The following is a 20001-nucleotide window of genomic DNA, read 5'->3' as shown; positions in this document are numbered from 1 at the left end:
TAATTGGTCTAATTTCAGTATTTTTGTGTCTCATGGAATAGGGAAGTCCAAGGATAAGAAGAGAAGGGAAATGACTGGTTGGTGGAAAAATCAGGCCATACACATTTATCGATAAAGTTTTTCATCGTATATAGGTATAGTTCATGTCACCTAAAGACAAATTCCCTGATCAGAGATCACCATAATAATGCAATAATAATGAAAACATTTGAAATATTACAAGAATTATCAAAGTGTGATGCAGAGACAGGGTGTGAGCAAATGCTCTTGGAGAGAATGGAAATAAGAGTCTTCCTTGACACAGGGTTCCCATGAACCCTCTATGTGTGAAAAATGCAACATCTCTGAAGCACAATAAAGCAAAGTGTAATATAACCCAGCATTCCTGTAATTTGGTGGGATTCATTTTCTAGTACACAAATTTTATTATTTTTATATTATCTAATTAGTTTAAAATCTCATTGTATTTTTAATGTCAATGGAAAATTGTCATTTTTAGAACATATATTTCAGTTTTTTTCATAGTTAGCTTTATTTATAATTTTATAATTTTCTCCTAATTTTTAATATATAAAAAATATTTGATGCAGATATTATTTTCTGGGTTTGCTTTTTCATAGTCAGGGTGCCTTCTTTCCATCATTTTAATCTTTGAGGAGAGAGTAGAATTGCATTTCTCCACAGGAATATTCCCAACTGGGAAAAATATGACATTAAACCCTTTATTGAGGTTTAATGGGCCATACTGTTCATATAAATTTGAATCAAATTTATATGAGGACTATCTTGTGGTTTCACATTCTCAGGGTAAATATATTCTTCTTCATCCAGTGCCAAGTTCAGGACAGAAATCTACCTTCTTGTTCCCAATCATTTTGATTTATCCTTTTAATTTATTTCAGCTCTTTGTGGTACCAGTTCTTCATGGGCATTATCTTTATATTCTGTCTTCCAAAATATTTGCTGCAATGAATACTTTATTTCCCTTGACATGTGGCAAGAGGGATATTAGTTACCCAACCAGGGATCAAACCCATGCATCCTGTCTTAACCACTGGACAAACAGCTAAGTTCCAGAAATCAAGATTCTAAAGAACAATAGACTAAAAATCTTCACAATAAGATTTTCATCTGCTGGATGAAAGAACAGTATCTGCTAGATAAATCTGTCATCTGTCGTGAGCTAAAAGTGCACTTCTGTAGATATGGATATGCTTTGCTATTTCTTAGATCCTTACTGAGTGCTTCCTAGGTGGCACAGTGGTAAAGAACTTGCATGCCAATAAGGAGACACCAGGGATGTGAGGTCACTCTCTGGGTCAGCTGGGGGAGGAAATGGAAACCCACTTTAGTATTCTTGCCTGGAAAATTCCAGGGACAGAGGAGGTTCATGGGCTATAGTCCATGGAGCTGCAGAGTTGGACACCATTGAGTGCACACACACACACACACACACACACACACACACACACACACATCCTTACTAAGTAGTTTTAATGATCCCCTTGCTTTCATATTTTAAAATCATGCCATTCCTGACTTAATTTTTCTATGTATATTGGAAAATTTGTAAAAGTTACAGCTTTAACTTCAAGTTCTTCTGTTGCTTGTCCACTCTTGTGTTTTGCCTTTTATGCCAAATATACTCACAATAATAATGTACTAATTCAATATCTGAGAGCCTTAGGAATGATCTCTGAATAACCTATTCTTACTCATTTTACACGACCTTTCATAGGAACTTAATTTCTCTTTTTCTGTGTTTAGTACATGTTATCAACCACTTAATAGGTTTCTTATCAACTACTTAATTTATCAAGTATTGCTGTGCTCCAGTGATCTATCTTCTGTTTTTTGTTGTATATTCCTTTCTCTCAAAGATGCTTTTCCAGTCACATGGATCCATATTTTATCTTAATGCTAATGCTTTTTATAGCTGTGTCTATCAACTTAGCAACAGACATTTATATCCAACTGCTAATTAGATTTTTCACAGAGATCTCTTTCTCCATTTCTGTACAATGTCCTTTTTAAAATGTGCTGTTATCCTATCTACACTTTAAACTTCTAGATATCTTAGAAAATGCCATATACTACTTTGGCCATTCCTTGGCTTCAAATACAATGCATTCAAAATATAAATGTTAAGTAATTTTTTTTTAAAGCAGGAAATGCAGTATTAGAATTGACTTGATTTGAATAAACGGAGATCTTAAGTAGTATCAATTATATATCATGAAGCTGAGCTATATTTAACTGTCTGTGTTTCCTCTTTTCTGAAAGAGAATGGCTATTTTTCATAAGCAAAATTTCCTGGAAGTAGTCAAGATTAAACCAATATATTCAACAAGTGTCAAAGAGGTTAAAGAAAACTTCTGTATAAATTCATATTGCATCACAGGGTCCCAAGACCATGTCTGAGGAGAGAATGCTGAGTTTGGAAAGCAGGCGATACAGTACTTTCACTGACATTTTTTTAATGGCTACTATAAGTGGGTGTCAGCATGAGGGGAAAAATGTATTGAGTAATGTATTCTGCATTAAGCCTTTAGAAAGTTCACTTTTACATTAGATGCTTATATCTAGAGAATTAATAAAGTCAAGATTAAAAATGCCTTTCATGTTGATACATGAAGTACAGATTAAAGGAAAGTTGTCTGAATTTTCATATTAATAGTTTGGGGAAGAAGAAAACTTTAAAATTGTTACTTTTTAAAAAAGATCTTAGATTTCACCTTTAAAGCATTCAGCCTTTACATTCCTCAGACTGGATGATGTGTTTTTGCCCAACGGCATATGAATGTCACTCCCTCAGAAACCCATCAGCACCAGGTCTAAAATGGCCAGAGGAGTTGCTGCAGGCTGGGCAAGCTGAGGTTTCAATCCATCTCTCTATGCCTTTACAGTTCCGAGGACTAAGGACCTTCCAGAAACATCTGTATGTTGTACAAGGCTCTTACCCCAATGTAGTTGCTTGTAACTGTCCAGGAGTAGTTCAGTGAATGATAAAATACTTTTATGCCAGTGCAGAGTCATTAAATCCCATATAGCCATATCTGTAAACCCAATGCTGTATGGTAATATGTGGAACAAAATTATTTATTTCAGTTCTTACATTGTAATGAGTAGACTCAAGCAATGGCAATTGCAGAACTCAGTGTTTCCCCAATGCAAGAATAGCTTAACTATTGATGCTTATATCTCTGTGCTTTTTAAAAATATATGAAAATCAAGCACTCTTTTGGACTGAAGTCTTCTCCAAGACTGCCCACCTTTCTAAAAGGTGGGTTGCAGACTGGGCCAGGATGAGACTGCCATAGTAAGACACTAAAATCTTTTCCAAAAGAAAATTAATTATTTCATATGATGATGCAAATGAGAAAATTATTTTCAGGTTATTATTTAAAAAAAAAGAAAGAAAGAAAACTCTTGTCACAGTATTAGACTGAAAAGTACTGTTGGATGAGACTGGGCAATTGGAGTAGCCAGGCAAGATAGTGTGTCTTTCTGCTATTTACCTGAAGATTTCTGTAAAAAATATTAAATTGTGCATTCAAAATAGTATTTTAATGCTATTGCCAATGAGGTGGCATAATGGTAAAGAATCTGCCTGCCATTGCAAGAGACATAGGTTCTATCTCTGGGAGGGGAAGATCCCCTGGAGTTGTTGTTCACTCAGCTGTGTCCAGCTCTTTGAGACATCATGGACTGCAGCCTGCCAGCCTTCCCTATCCTTCATCTCCCAATGTTTCTTCAAACTCACGTCCATTAAGTCGGTGATACAATCTAACCATCTCGTCCTCGGTTGTCCCCTTCTCCCCCTGCCTTTAATCTTGCCCAGCATCAGGGTCTTTTCAAATGAGTCAGGTCTTTGCATCAGGTGGCCACTAAGTATTGGAGCTTCAGCTTCAGCATCAGTCCTTCCAGTGAATATGTAGGCCTGATTTCCTTTAGAATGGACTGGTTTGATTTCCTTACCATCCAAGGGATTCTCAAGAGACTTCTCCAGCACCACACTTCAAAAGCATCAATTCTTCTGTGCTCAACCTTCTTTATGGTCCAACTCTCACATCCATACCTGACTATTGGAAAAAAACATAGCTTTGACTAGACAAACCTTGTTCAGCAAAGTAATGTCTCTGTTTTTTAATACGCTGTCTACGTTGGTCATAGCTTTTCTTCCAGGGAGCAAGCATCTTCTAACTTCATGGCTGCAGTCACATCTGCAGTGATTTTGAAGCCCAAGAAAATTAAGTCTGTCACTGTTTTCATTGTTTCCCCATCTATTTGCCATGAAGTGATGGGACTGGATGCCATGATCTTAGTTTTTTGTTTTGTTTTGTTTTTAATGTTTTTAAGCCTGGAGTAGGAAATGGCAACCCACTCCAATATTCTTGCTTGAAAAATCCTATGGGCAAGGAACTCAGCAGGCTACAGTCCATAGGATCATGAACTCAGACACCACTAACTTGGAGAGTTAGAATCATTAACTTAGAGAGATCTTCAAGGGGAAAAGCAAAGAGGAGAAAAGAATCTAAATATATTAACCTGGAATCAAGTTACAGCATTTGTTAAACTTGCTTTCCTACCATGCAATATACTGCTGCTGCAAGTGTAACATTAACTTGGAGATTTTACTAAATAGTTCTCAGTTCTCAGAGGTTAAAAACTGAATTAAGAGACTCAGTCTTAATCTGTCTTTTACTCAGTCTAAAGAAACCATAAAAAATATCTCTTCAAAAGTCTCTGTATTTATCACTACTTCAAATTTAGTGATTCCTATGGCAAATTTACATGGAATTTAAAAAAAAAATAAAACTCTGATGACCTTGTCATAGTGACAGATGGAGTTCCAGAGTCATATTCCTCTGATAAGTAATCTACATGAATTTGTTTTAGTGTCAGTTGTGTGAGGAATAAATGAAGCTTTAATATACTAAGAATGTTCTTTTATTGATGAAGACAAAATAATTAAATACTAACATGAAGTAAAAAGTGTTTAAAAGACAAATAAATTATGTTTATATAAATTCAATTATTTGTTTCACCTTTTTAAAATATAGTGTTCTATCCTGGGGTGGATAACATAATACTTTAGAAATTATTTATTCACTTCCTCTCTCATGGACTTGTAAATAGGAGACTACATATTGTAGTTTAGCTATTAATAATATATATTATTAAGATATACAGTTTTGTTTCAGATTCTGGCTCCACTAACTGGGTGCCTATCACTAGCTAGATTGATCCAATTATGTGAAAGTTTTTAGTATAACTGGCATTAATTTTCTTCCTTTTGCTGTTTTTCAATATATGTTATGAAAACTAATTTTTTTTCTTTAAGTGAATCTTGCTTTATTTTAACTTCTGTGGATCATTTGAAAGAACATTAGAAAGACATTTCTAATGACTGCACTAGTCATAACAGATCAAATCTTAAAAGTCCTGCTATTTTAACATGGTCCATAATATATCCATGCCTAATTCATATTTTAATTCATGATTGACTGTCATTCTAGTGTTCCATATGTATAGTCTTTAATGTTTGATGTATTATTTCATTATATTATTCAGCTTAAAAATGACTCACCATACTGAATCATAGAAAACCAATATTAATATTACAGTTGTATCAACACTAATATTGGTACTGCCATCATGTCTGTTATTACTATTGCTTCCACTTATACTCTGAACAGCCCACATATAGTAAGTGCTCTCCATATGACATTATTCTGTTTTATGTGTATGAACTATTTTAATTCTTATAATTACAGCATGAAACATAAGAGGCTCAAGAGAATTAAATATCTTCCCTAAGCTACAAACACTCTGTGTGTTAGAACCAAAACTTGAAATCCCATATGTCATTTCAGAGCACACTTATTTATCCACTGCAAATTCAATGCCTTTCTTAAAGAAAAACGTTAACAATAAGGTTAATAATTTGAATAAAATTTTATTTTTTTAAACTTTCTCATTTTTAACATTCACATTTTGCCATTTATTTTAAAGTGTTTCCTTTAATATTTTATTTTTACTTTGCATATTAAATTTTTTTCATGTTTGAGGCCCCGGGTGGCACAGTGATAAAGAATCTGCCTGCAGTGCAGGAGACAAAAGAGACATGGGTTCAGTCCCTAGGTAGGAAGCATCCCTTCAAGTAGGAAAGGGCAATGCACTCCAATATTCTTGTTGGGATAATCCCATGGGGAGAGGAGCCTGGTGGGCTTCAGTCCGTGGGGTTGCAAAGAATCAGACAAAACTGAGCATGCACACGGCACTTACTTATTTAAATACCACCCCCAATAGCCTATCTAGATGAGCTCCTATTCCACAGATAATCAAATGCTTGCATATTTTCCCCAAAATATATACTACGTACATATGACACCTTGGAGATTACTTACGCACTTTAATTTTCTTTTAGATGCCTTTTTTTTTTTTAATTAGAAATAGGCCCCAAAATATTGACCCAATTTTCTTAAATGGTTATGAACATTAAAGCTAGCTTTAATATCTATTTGATGCTATTTTTTAATTCTTTGATAGAAAACATATAAGATTAATTTTTAAAGCTATCTTCTAAATTGTTTCTTTAAAATATTTTAAAATTTCCAGTAATTATACAAGAGCAGGAAGTACCCTTTGGATCTACATAAAAACCTGTGATTTATGAAATGTCTTACATAAACTAGCTCCCATATGTTCTAAGTGTTGAGAAATGCATCCTAAATTTTAAAGTCACCTACAGAGCCTGCTTATTTAACTTCTATGCAGAGTACATCATGAGAAACCCTGGGCTGGAAGAAACACAAGCTGGAATCAAGATTGCCGGGAGAAATATCAACAACCTCAGATATGCAGATGATATCACCCTTATGGCAGAAAGTGAAGAGGAACTAAAAGGCCTGTTGATGAAAGTGAAAGAGGAGAGTGAAAAAGTTGGCTTAAAGCTCAACATTCAGAAAACGAAGATCATGGCCTCTGGTCCTATCATTTCATGGGAGATAGGTGGGGAAACAGTAGAAACAGTGTCAGACTTTATTTTTGGGGGCTTCAAAATCACTGCAGATGGTGATTGCAGCCATGAAATTAAAAGACGCTTACTCCTTGGAAGGAAAGTTATGACCAACCTCGATAGCATATTCAAAAGCAGAGATATTACTTTGCTAACAAAGGTCCATCTACTCAAGGCTATGATTTTTCCAGTGGTCATGTATGGATGTGACAGTTGGATTGTGAAGAAAGCTGGACACCAAAAAATTAATGCTTTTGAACTATGGTGCTGGAGAAGACTCTTGAGAGTCCCTTGGACTGCAAGGAGATCCAACCAGTCCATTCTAAAGGAGATCAGTCCTGGGTGTTCATTGGAAGCACTGTTGCTGAAGCTGAAACTCCAATACTTTGGCTACATCCTGCAAAGAGCTGACTCACTGGAAAAGACCCTGATGCTGGGAGGGATTGGGGGCAGGAGGAGAAGGGGATGGCAGAGGATGAGATGGCTGGATGGCATCAATGACTCGATGGACGTGAGTCTGAGTGAACTCCGGGAGTTGGTGATGGACAAGGAGGCCTGGCGTGCTGTGATTCATGGGGTCACAAACTAAGCGACTGAACTGAACTGAACAGAGCTTTCAGGACGGGAATGTACATTTAATTCCCCCTCTAAGTATTTCCTGGGCCACATGCTTACTGTTCCAGACAAATGAGAATCCACTCATGTCTATAATTTTCCAGATAAGATTTCTTAACAGCCCTGTGATGCTCTCTCTCTTGCTTTTAGTAGACTCTCCTTATTGCTAATTTTACTGCTGCTTCTGTTGCTCTTCTCTCTTTGGATATGAAGAACAGCTGGCCAATGTCTTCTGTGTAAAGACATTTGAAATTCTGGAATATAGTAATTAAAAGACTTCTTTGCCTTTGACTAAGATTTCTTACAATTTATTTGAGACTTTAATATGTTTTTAAGGATGCATACATGCTTCTAGAGTTCTGGAATAATGCTTTTTTAGGAAGCTCACATTTTTTTAATATGAGATATTGCCTCAGTAGCTAACAGTAATAAAGGGATTATTGTATTTGACTCTGAAATATCATCCTCTTGTTTGTTTGAAAATTTCTGTTGGAGATATGAGCCATCCAAATAGAAGCTCATATTTAAATTGCTTTTTCATGTAGGAAAAATAAAGGGATGTGAAATAAATTACCAGAAAGTATGACTTTATATGTATACTGATATATACATATGCATGTTAAGTCACTTCAGTTGTGTCCAACACTTTGTGGCCCCGTGGAGTGCAGCCCAGCAGTCTCCTCTGTCCATGGGATTCTCCAGGTAAGAATACTGAAGCAGGTTGCCATGCCCTTCTCCAGGGGATCTTCCTGACCCAGGGAACGAACCTGCATCTTTTATGTCTCCTGCACGGGCAGGCTGATTCTTTACCACTAACGCCACCTGAGAAGCCTGTAGATATATTCATCAATAAAATATTCATTTATAAAATATTCTGCTTTGTGGGGTTTTATCAAATTAAGCCATGAGCCTGGAATATCTTGACATAGATTGCTTCTTTCAATAACAATAATCAGTAATTAAGGGAGCCTCAGAATTTATAAGCTTGATCACAACCACTACTTCTACAAATATTATTGGCACTAGTTTCTGACATAATCTGGTTTGTTTAGTTACATGCTCATAAGTATACAAATAAAGTAGAAAAACGTGAAAATGGAAATACTTATACTAGGTACACTATACTATAGTATGTAGTTGGAAGGATGGAATGATTTTTTTTTATCCTTCAAGCACAGCTGCGATCTGTGCTCATCTGTAAAAGGCCAGATAATAAATAGTACAGGTCGGTAAATGAATATTTTGTATACCATATGGCCTCTCTTCCAGCTCTTCAACTCTACCTTTTTAGCAATAATGCAGCCACAGAAAAATTTAAATAAATATATGTGACTATATTACAATAAAGCTGTATTACAAACACATAAGAAACACTGATTTTCACCCACTGACCATAATTTGTCAACTTTTGCTCTGCAACAAGGAGTGGAAGGACCTTCCTATGCCTGCCTGGCTTTCTGTTCCCATGCTCTCAAAAATCTCTTTTCCATTGGGACTCTGAGAGACAAATCTTCAACAAGAAGAGAATTAAATTTTAAAATCTACCAATTTTACATCTCTTTCATGTGCTGTGCTAGTATCTTGGATGCTGACACAGTCAGTGCAAAGCCAGGCTGATGTATTGATATATCATGACCATATATTTGACTATCAGATCCCCTGGTTAAGATTTCTGCTTGCAGACTTTTGATTTTTCATAGTTTAGAGCAAAATCTAATCTTTCCTGCCACAAGTCTTCCAAGAGATTGAAACTCTCATCCTAAATCTTAACTCCAGTGATTGGATATGCAAATATTCCTCACAAATTTCATTTCTCAGTTGCTCAGGCCAAAAATACCAGACAGATTTTTCATTCTTCTCCTATTATCTACAATTTATCAGAAAACTGTGTTAACTGTACTTGAAAACACACATACTCCTCACTATCACCATGCTGCCTCAGTTTAAATATCATAATCTCTTCTCTGGATTATCAAATCTACCACATCACTCTTATTTGTTTTTAATAAAACAATTATATAAGTGAAGCATAAGTATGGTCAAATCGAAATTCTCCCATGAGTTCCCATTCCACCCAATGTGGACATCAAGGCCCTTACAATAAAAGACATGGTGCCCGTGTACATGGTCTGCGCCACTTTCCCACCGTGAGGCTTCTAACACTTTACCATTCTCACCTACTCTCTGTGGTCCCGCCACACTGACCTACTTGCTATTTCTTCACCGACCACACGAGGCACACTTCCACACTAGAGCATTTCCTAGACAATTTTTCTGCAGGAAATGTCCCCGGCCCCTACCTTCACTTAAACAATGACCTCACCTCTTTCTCTTTTTGAGTATAATTCTACATTCTTAAAGTCCTGACTTGTCCAGTTTCTTATTACTGCAACCATCCCTGCTGCAACCAAAGGCTCTGTCTCTCAAAATACTTCTTGTCTGGTTTTCCATTTTCTTTTTTTTTTTATATATACATATCAATCATAATCTTCTATCATATTATAAATTTTGTATAAACTTTCATAAGTTGTGGATATTGTTCTTAACTTTCTCTGGCTATTAAATTTCAAATCCTTGAAAGCATGAATTCTTACCTTCTCTGTTTAGTGTTTTTCCCAAGCATCAAATATAGTGTTAGATCAGGCCAGTATGTGAACCTCAAAAACATTATAGTAAGTAAAAGAAGCTAGACACAAAAGGTAAGCATACTGCATATTACATTTACCTGAAACATCAGGCATAGTAAGTAGAGGCAGAAAGCAGGTTGGTGATTGCCAGGAGCTAGCGTTGGGGTAGGGGAGGAGATAGAGAGTAATCTGCCTAATGGTATGGATTTTCCCGGTGGGCTGATGAAAACGCTTTGAAACTAAATGATGGTGTAGTGCTTGTATACCATGGTAAATGCATAAAATGGTGACAAATAGTTTACTTTAAAATAGTTAATTTTGTATTGTATCAATTTCACCTCGATTCAAAAAACTAAAAAAAAAATCTATAGAGTGCCTTCAGCTGTAAAAATACTTATTAATACGAGTTCACATACTTCAAGAATAGACTTGATGCCGTTGGAAGCTGTGGACTGCTGTGTGTGTGTGTGTGTGGGTGTGTGTGTCTACATGCGTGTGCATGTGCTCAGTTTCTCAGTCTGTCTGACTTTATTTGACACCATAGACTGTAGCCTGCCAGGCTCCTCTGCCCATGTAATTTCCCAGGCAAGAATACTGGAATGGGTGCCATTTCCTACTTCAGGGGATCTTCCTGACCCAGGGATCAAACCTGCGTTTCCTTCATTGGCACTTGAAAATGCTACTGCGCCACTTGGGAAGCCCTGGGAACTGCTAGAGATATGATATTTGCAGCAATCACATAGTGCTGCACGGCTGAAAGGACTCATAGGCTCCAAATCTTTCCCAAATGACACTAGTTTCAGTTTAACCACATATGCTTTGCCTTGATCGTTGCCCTCCATCCATAATTCATAACCTATAAACATTAGGTCACATGTTACTATAACAAGTTGCAAAAGCAGGAGATACTTATAACTATTATACTTGAATATCTTTTTTAAAAGCTTAAAAGTTACACATTTCCATGCCTCTGTGGTTAAATATACTCCTTTGTGTGTATTTAGGAGGCAATGGTTCTCATTATTACCTAAGAATGTGCCCTTCAAATAGATAAATCTTTTTAAGATTTATCCATTAAGTCAAATGGAAACCAAAAGACAGAGTTAAAATCTTAGAATTATTGCAAATGTTCATGCAGCTGCATCAAGATACATCACAGACATAGATTACTCTAAATTGCACACTTCTTAAATCTGCCCAGACCTTTTCAGAACCTTTGGCTACGAACAATGGAGGGTGATTTCTGCAGGCTTTGTCCCATTGACATCTCCTAATGTTGTGATTGCTACTGCCCATTTTCTAAGATGCTGTGAGGATGACCAATTTTTATCCTACTCAGTGAGAAAATTTTCTTTTCCTTCTTCAATCAATGCACAGCTACCTTATAATACATTGCAATACAGTTGTGCTCCAGTCTGAATTTTAGCCCTCTTCCCTTGAGCTACATCACTTGCTGATATCTTCTGGTAAAAACAGAAAAGTGTTCATTTAACTATGAATCAAATAAGTTATCAGGGTGGTCTAATGTAGGGCTTGAAGACATGAGAGCTTCCTATTCAATAATGAGGGTATCTCTAGTGATGCTTATTTCTATAGTAAGAATATACCCTTTCTATTTAGAGAGTGCATCCCCCTCCATTTTAGAATGTTGCTATTATATTGCAAGGCAGACGTGATCAGTTTTTTAAGTCTTAAATATTTTTAATTCCTTCCGTAACAGAAACAATTCCAACTGAAGTTTAATAAAAAGCAAGCAATAGCCTCTCACAGGGAATACATCTTGAGGCCAACTCAGGTAATTGTCTAATCCAAAGTCCTCAATCACCACTGGTTGGCAGTCACGGGCTTTTGCCAGAGACTCCCACCTGTGTGTAAACTGATTACTTCCAATGTCATTTGAACACTGGAGTAGAGTGAACCCAAAGGGTTGACTGGGCAACAGCTCTTTGAAGTGCTAAGAGAGTATGCAGTTATTTCGGGTATTATATAGGGTCCGTCATTTTTTCATTATAGTTTGTGAACAGGGGCTACTAACGTTTTCAGATGTGACATTTGATAATGTCTGCACAAATCAAACAACCCATTCAAATCTTATGCCTCTTGTTTTGATTTCAGAACTGGCTGAGAAAATAACCTATTTTTGATTGTTTGAGGGATATCTCTAATGGTTCTGGCCTGTGCTTTTCCTCATAATTTTAACATTTATTTTGGATTCTGAATCTTAGCTCACCAGCCACTCCTTTGTGGTTGTATGTTTAACTAGTATTTGAAAATCAGTTTTAGCTTAATATTCAGGTTTCAATATGTTTTATATAATAAATACAAGTAACTCTTTTATCATATGAATCAAATCTAAGTCCCATCTCACCATGTTGTGAATATAAGCAAGTAAAGAAATATCCCTGAGAAAGCACGGAAACAAGTATTGCAGTCCGTTACACATGAATTTAAACTGCCTTTGATTTGCTTGCAAGATAAAAATTAAGAAGTGTTAACCCAACTAATCAGAGAATATCAATCTCCTTTAACTTACTGCCCAGGCTGAACTGTCAATACTATATTGAGCATGTCTGATACATTTGGAGGTATGTATTTATTCAATGCTCTGATAACTAATGTAATAGCAAGTATCTGGTTGACTTTCAATCTATCTGAAATTTTAAAAAATCTATTTAAAATGAAAATAAAATTGCAGCATATGAAAATTTGCAAGATGCATTAACATTACTTAGAAGGAATTTTATAGCACTGAATGCATTTATTAGACAAGAAGAAATATTCAAAATCAATATTATAAACTCCCAACTTAGGAAACTAGAATAAGAAGAGAAAGTTAAATATAAATAAACAGAAGAAAAAATAATATAAACTAGCACAGAAATCAAGCAATTGGAAAAAAAATCAATGAAACCATAAGCTGGTTCTTTGCAAGAATGAATAAAATTGCTAAATATGTAGCCTAGCTAACCAAGAAAGACACAATTATTAATATAATAAATGAAAGAGGATTCATCACTACTTATTCCATGGACATTACATGGATAATATAGAAATGTCACAAACAACTCCATGCCTACATATTGGATAACTTAGAAGAAATTTAAAAATTCCTGAAGAGAAATAATCTATCAAAACTCACATAGGGAGGAACTTATAATATGAATATACCTATATCTATTAAAGAAACTGAATCAGTAGTTCATAGTTTTCCACAGCAGAAAGCACTACACCAAGAATTTTTTTACTGGTGCATTCTACCTAGTATTTAAGGAAGTAAATTCATCAACTCTCTACAGTCTCATCCAGAATGGATAGGCAGAGGGAGTATTTCCTAACTCATTCTGAGACTGGCATTACCATAAAACCAAATATATTAGAAGAGATGAAAAGTATACATTGCTATTCTATGAATATAAATGTAAAAGTCCTTAACAATTCAAATTCAAGAACATGTAAATTGTATACCATGACTAAATGGTATTTATTTCACACATGCAAGTTCTTTAAAAATCAAACAATTTAACCCATCACATCAACTGACCAAAGGGAAAAATTATCATAATTATGTTCATAGATACAGGTAAAGCATTCTTGAGACAACCCAATATCAATTCAAAATAAAAAAATCAAATAAAGAGCAATACTTCTTCATTTTGACAAATAATATCTGAAAAAAAAGTACAGCTAACAGGTGGTAAGAAACTAGGTATTTTCAAGCTAAGATTCAGAAAGAGGCAAGATGTTGACTCTTACCAATCTTATTTAAAATAGTACTAAAAGTCCTTCTTAATACAATAAAGCAAAAACGAAACAAAACAAAAAAAACAGCATAAAGATTGGGAAAGAAGAAATAAATCTCTCTTTGTTGCAGATGACATGATTTGCCTATGTAGAAAATTCTACAGTCAACAAAAATCTCATAGAACTAATAAGTATATATAGCATGTTTGCAGGATTTAAGCTTAATATAAACAAAGCATTGTTTCCTCTACACCAGCAATAAAAATTGGTACCTGAAATTGAAAACACATTACCACTTCCATTAGCATCCAAAAAAAAAAAAAAAAAAAACTTAGGTATAAATTCAACAAAGTATATACAAAATCAGCATAAGGAAAACTACAAAACTTTGATAAAATAATTTATTTCAAAAGATCTAAATAAAAGGAGAGATATTCCATATAGGAAAGGAAGATCCCACATTGCTAAGATGTCATTCTAGCCAAGTTGATGTATAGATTCAATGTGATGCCAGTAAAACTTCCAGCAGGTTAGTTTGTGGATATCAATAAACTGACTGTAAAGTTTATACAACAATGAAAAATCCAGAAGAGCCAACATAATATTGAAAAGAAGAACAAAACTGAGGTCTGAAATTCCATGAATTTAAGGTTTACTATAAAGTTGCATTAATGAAGACAAGGTCATCTTGCCAAAAGGTTTGATAATAGAATAGAGAACCCAGAGGTAGACTAGCAAATACAGCACAACAAAATAGAGTGCCCAGAAACGCTCATGAATACAATCCTTCCAATTTCAACAGAGGTCGTATATTTCTGATATATCTGAAAAATAATTTGTATCAAAATATACAAATAATAAGAAAATAAGCTCAACAAGAAAATAAACAACCCAATTAAGAAAGTTCTTACCAAATATCTCACCAAAGAAGATATACCAATGGCAAATAAGCATATGTAAAGATTCTCAACATCATGTGTCACCAAGAAATTAAAGATAAAACAGTATCATGAAATTAACACACACCTACTAGCATGTCTAAACTCCAAACACTGGTGAGGATGTGGAGCAACAAAACCTTTCATCCGATGCTCATGGCAAAGTAAGATGTATTTGTTAAATGATAGGTATAGATCACTCAAACAGGTTAGAGACATCAGAAAAAGAGTCATAACCATAGTTAACTGACTTTTACAAAGGTGGAAAACCAACCCAATGGACAAAGAACAGTAACGTTAAGAAATTGTGCTAGAAAAATTGGAAATTCATAAGCAGAAAATTGAAATTTACACATAGAAATGGTAACCCACTCCAGTATTCTTGCCTGGAGAATCCCAGGGACAGAGAAGCCTGCTGGGCTGCCGTCTATGGGGTTGCAGAGTCGGACATGACTGAAGCCACTTAGCAGCAGCAGTAGCACACATACTTAGAAACATATACAAAATTTAACTAAAGATAGACAATACACCTTAATATGTGGCTGAAAACTATGACATTTTTATATTAAAAGAGAAAATACATGAGACATGAGGTTAAGTAAAATTACTTAGACATGCAAAAGACATGCTTATACCAAAGACATGTTCAATCCAGAGAAGAAACAACTGAGGACAAATACATAGGGGCCACGAGTGCTGACGTCAACAAGCGGGGAATTTTAAATAATTATGATTAACATGTTAACAGCTTCAGTGGAAAAGGGGAAAATATGCATGTTTAATTTTAATAATCTCAACACCTATGTCAAAAGAATCCCTTCCAATTATGCAGTGGAAGTGACAAATAGAATCAAGAGATTAGATCTGATAGAGTGTCTGCAGAACAATGAATGAAGCTTTGTAACTATGTATGGGAGGCAGTGATCAGACACATCCCCAAGAAGAAAAAATGCAAAAAAGGCAAAATGGTTGTCTGGAGGCTTTCAATAACTGAGAAAATAAGAGAAGAAAAGGCATAGAAGAAAAGGAGAGATACACCCACCTGAATGCATAGTTTTAAAGAATAGCAAGGAGAGATAAGAAAGCCTTCCTCATCGTCAGTGACCAATGCGAAGAAATAGAGAAAAACAATAGAATGGGAAAGACAAGAGATATTTTCAATAAAATTAGAGATACCAAGAGAACATTTCGTGCAGAGAGAGGCACAATAAAGAACAGAGATGGTATATACCTAATAGAAGCAGAAGCTATTAAGAAGACATGGCAAGAATACACAGAAGAACTATACAAAAATGATCTTCATGACTGAGAAAATCATGATGGTGTAATCACTCACCTAGAGCCAGACATACCGGAGTGCAAAGTCAAGTGGACCTTAGGAAGCATCACTTGAACAAAGCTAGTGGAGGTGATGGAATTCCAGTTGAGCTGTTTCAATTCCTAAAACATGATGCTATGAAAGTGCTGCATTCAATATGTCAGCAAATTTGGAAAACTCAGCAGTGGCCACGGGACTGGAAAAGGTCACTTTTTCATTCCAATCTCAAAAGAAGGCAATGCCCAAAATATTTCTACTACCACACAATTGCACTTATCTCACAAGCTAGCAAAGTAATGTTCAAAATTCTCCAAGCTAGGCTTCAACAGTACATGAACTAAGAACTTCCAGATGTTCAAGCTGGATTTAGAATAGGCAGAGGAACAAAAGATAAAATTGCCAACATCCACTGGATCATACAAAAAGCAAGAAAATTCCAGAAAAACATCTACTTCTCCTTCATTGACAACACTAAAACCTTTGACTGTGTGGATCACAACAAACTGTGGAAAATTCTTCAAGAGAGGGGAATACCAGAACACCTGACCTGCCTTCTGAGAAATCTGTATGCAGGTCAAGAATCAACACTTAGAACCAGAAATAGAACACAGACTGGTTCCAAATTGGGAAAGGTTGAATATTGTCACCCTGCTTATTTAACTTACATGCAGAGTACATCATGCAAAATGCCGGCTGGAAAAACACAAGCTGCAATGAAGATTGCTGGGAAAAATATCAATAACCTCACATATGCCAATGATACAATGTTTATGGCAGAAAACAAAGAGGAACTAAAGAGCCTCTTCATGAAGGTGAAAAAGGAGAGTGAAAAAGCTGGCTTAAAACTCAACATTCAAAAAACTAAAATCATGGCATCTGGCCCCATCACTTCATGGAAAACAGATGGAGAAACAATGGAAACAGTGACAGATTTTATTTTCTTGGGCTCCAAAATCTCTGCAGATGGTGACTGCAGCCATGCAATTAAAAGACTCTTGCTCCTGGGAAGAAAAGCTATGACCAACCTAGACAGCATATTAAAAAGCAGAGACATTACTTTGCCGACAAAGGTCCATTTAGTCAAAGCTATAGTTTTTCCAGTAGTCATGTATGGATGTGAGAAAATTGAGCACAAAAGAATTTTGCTTTTGAACTGTGGTACTAGAGAGGAATCTTGAGAATCCCTTGGATGTCAAGGAGATCAAACCAGTCAATCCTAAAAGGAATAAGTCCTGAATATTCATTGGAAGAACTGATGCTGAAGCTGATACTCCAATACTTGGATTACCTGATGTGTAGAGCTGACTTACTGGAAAAGACCCTCATGCTGGGAAATAATGAAGGCAGGAGGGGAAGGGGATGACAGAGGATGCGATGGCTGGATGGCATCACTGACTCAATGGACATGAGTTTGAGACAGCTCTTGGAGTTGAGGATGGGCACAGAATTCTGGCATGCTGCAGTCCACGGGGTCACAAAGTTTCAGACACAACTGATTGACTGAACTGAACTGATGCTGAAAGAAAATACATGTCAACCAAGAAGTGTGTTCTCAATCAAACTTTCTATAGAAAATGAATGAATTACGGTGAGTACATTTTCAGACTAACAAAAACACAGAGTTTACTAACCACAAATCTGTCATTAAATACAAAGTATGTACTGTAGGAAGAAAATGGAGGGATGGTAAGGAAAAAGAAGAAAAGCAACAACTGCTACAATCCCAGAAAGATACATGAATGAAAAAATGTATGACACAAGTGTCCAAGTGATTAAGGAAAGGTGTAACTTAGTATATATATCTCCTCTTTCTATTATGATATCTTGAACTTGTAAATATTTTTTAAACTAAAATTGAGAATATCAACTGCCTGCAAATTTAGGCAAGAAGGTGATGACTGAAAATTCTTAAAACTAATGCACTGGTCATAATAGCCATCATCAAAAAGTCTACAAAGAATAAATGCTGGAAAGAGTGTAGCAAAAAAAAAAAAGGAAACCTTTTGTACTTTTGGTGTGACTGCAAATTGATACAGCCAGTATGGAGAACAGTTTGAAGATTCCTTAAAATACTAAGAATAAAACTACCATAGGACTCAGCAATTGCACTACTGGGCATATACCCTGAGGAAACCATAGCTAGAAAAGACACATGTACCCTCATGTTCATTGTAGCACTATATACAATAGTTAGGACATGGAAGCAACCTACATGTCCATTGACAGATGAATGGATAAGGAAGTTGTGGTACATATACCCATTAGAATATTAATTGGCTATACAAAGGAATGTATTTGAGTCAGTTCTAATGAGATGGATGAACCTAGAGCCTATTATACAAAGTGCAATAAGTCAGAAAGAAAAACAAGTATTGCATATTAAAACACATATATAAAATCTAGAAAAATGGTACTGTGAACCTATTTGTAGGGTAGCAATGGAGACACAAACATAGAAAACAGACTGGTGGGCACAGTAGGAGAAGGCAAGGGTGGGACAAATGGAGAGAATAGTATGGAAACATACACACTACCATATGTAAATAAAGATAGCCAGTGGTAATTTGCTGTATGACTCAGGGAGCTCATGGGAGGTGGGAGGGAAGTTCAAGAAGGAGCAGACATATGCATGCTTACGACCAATTCATGTTGATATATGGTAGAAACCAACACAATATTGTAAAGCAATTATCCTTAATTAAAAAGAAAATTTTAAAGAAAAAGTGTTGCAAAAGAGTCTAGACCCTTGACATAAAGAAACATCTGAAAGTCGAATAAACATCAGAAAACATGCTAAATCTTATTTGCCATGAGGAAAATACTAAATAAAACCACAGCATGATACAATTTCATAACAACCAGTATGAAAATGACAGATAACACTGAATTATGGATAGACTGTGGAGCAATGGGACTTCTGTAAACTGCTGGTGGGTGTGTACATTAGTAAAATCATTTTGCAAAAGAACTTGGAAGTTTCTAATAAGTAAAGTGGGCTCCCAAGGGGACATAGTGCTAAGGAATCTAACTGCCAATGAAGGAGTCACGGGTTTGATACCTGGAGGTTCCTGGAGGAGGATATGGCAACCCAGTCCAGTATTCTTGCCTGGTAAATCCCATGGACAGAGGAGCTTGATGGACTATAGTCCATAGGAGTCACAAAGAGTCAGATACAATTGAGCAACTCAGCACACATGCAATAAGTAGAACATATTTCTACCATATGATACAAAAATTCCTCCCCGAGACAGATATTCAAGATAAATTTGCATATATTTCCACTCAAAGACAGGAAAATGAATGTTCATAGCAGAACTATTTATTGTTACCTCGAAGTGGAAGCTGCAGAAATGATTTTCAACCCAACAGAAAAATAGCTGTGGCATATGCACATAATTTTGCCCAATGTAGCAATGAGAGTAAACAACTGTAGTTATATTTAACAATATTAAAGAATAACTAAAACATAGTGTTGAGCACAGGAAGCCTGAAAAAAATAGTAAATACTGTCTGATTTTATTTTAACATTCAAATATGGACAAACATCCACACTGTAAGACCCTGAGATACTAGTCACTCTTATGCAGTGCTTAGTGATAGATAGGAATAAACTTCTGGAATGCTGATAGTATTCCACTGTGAATATTCAATCAGGTCTGTATATGTATAACTCGTGTGCTTTTCTTTTAGTGCACTTATTTTTATGCATTATATTTTTCAAAAACAAACAAAATAGGCTAC

Source organism: Capricornis sumatraensis, chromosome 4, assembly GCF_032405125.1.
Source record: "Capricornis sumatraensis isolate serow.1 chromosome 4, serow.2, whole genome shotgun sequence".
Taxonomy (NCBI): domain Eukaryota; kingdom Metazoa; phylum Chordata; class Mammalia; order Artiodactyla; family Bovidae; genus Capricornis; species Capricornis sumatraensis.
This window is presented reverse-complemented; position numbering follows the sequence as displayed.